Source organism: Limanda limanda, chromosome 7 (assembly GCF_963576545.1).
Source record: "Limanda limanda chromosome 7, fLimLim1.1, whole genome shotgun sequence".
Lineage (NCBI taxonomy): Eukaryota > Metazoa > Chordata > Actinopteri > Pleuronectiformes > Pleuronectidae > Limanda > Limanda limanda.
Window position 1 is genome coordinate 125,001 of NC_083642.1, and position 992 is coordinate 125,992.

Genomic DNA, 992 nt, shown 5'->3' on the forward strand with positions numbered 1-992 from the left:
CCCTCTTCTATCCTCACTCAAAAAAAATTAGCAGAGGGAGAAAAATAAAGTGGGAGAACTGAAGTGGAAAATTGGTGTGTTGATGTCCTGCTGTGTCACTGACATTCACCAAGTTGCTGTTGGTGCAACTTTGATCCAGATTTAGAGCAGAAGTGCACATTTCTGTTATGATCACGCACATTCAGAAGTGTACGTTTGATTCTGCAGCAGCAGGTGAGGAGGATGGGATGGGATGGAAAGGAGAGTATCTTTCTCCGCAGCTTCTTTCCTTTCATTCCCTCTTACCCATGCTCCCTGTTTTTCCTCACCCCCCTCTGTCCTTCTCTCCTTCTCCTGCATTCCACCTCTCCTTCTCTCCTCCTTTCTTTCTCTCTGACAGGGCACTGTTTGCTTCCCCTCTATTGCTCCTTCATTTGGAGGAGCCTCTAATTATCGAGGGGCCCACTGAGTGACCTTTAGACATGGACACACAAACATGAACACACAAACCAGCGAGGCCGGTCATCTCCAGCCTTTCTTTTCTCCACATGTGACACTAAAGCTGATTGTTCTGATCTGTGAAGCAGTTTGAGCTTCAAATGATTCAGTGGTAATTCAAGCAGAGAAGTAAAAACACTATCATGAAAAAATTATGAATCAGCAAATTACATGAAAACAAAGTCAAAAACATGGTGGTCAATGACTTTTGTACTACAAAAATGCATCATTAATTTTAATTAGAAACCATAATCCTTCTCCTGTGGTTGTTTGTCCACCAACCAGAGCAGTTTCAGTTAAAATGTGTTTATTCCAGACTCATATGACCTTTGACCTTTGATTAACCAAATCAAGACAGCAAATCTGTGAGTCTGACCTGAACCAAATTGAAAGAAGGAAATCCTGTTGATGAGAATGGGACGGGTGGACAGCCTGACAGCTGGAAGCAGAATGCCTCAGGCCACTGGGTGTCTCCAAACCTTTCCACTCTAAACCAGTTGGTTCTTGAGTCTTTT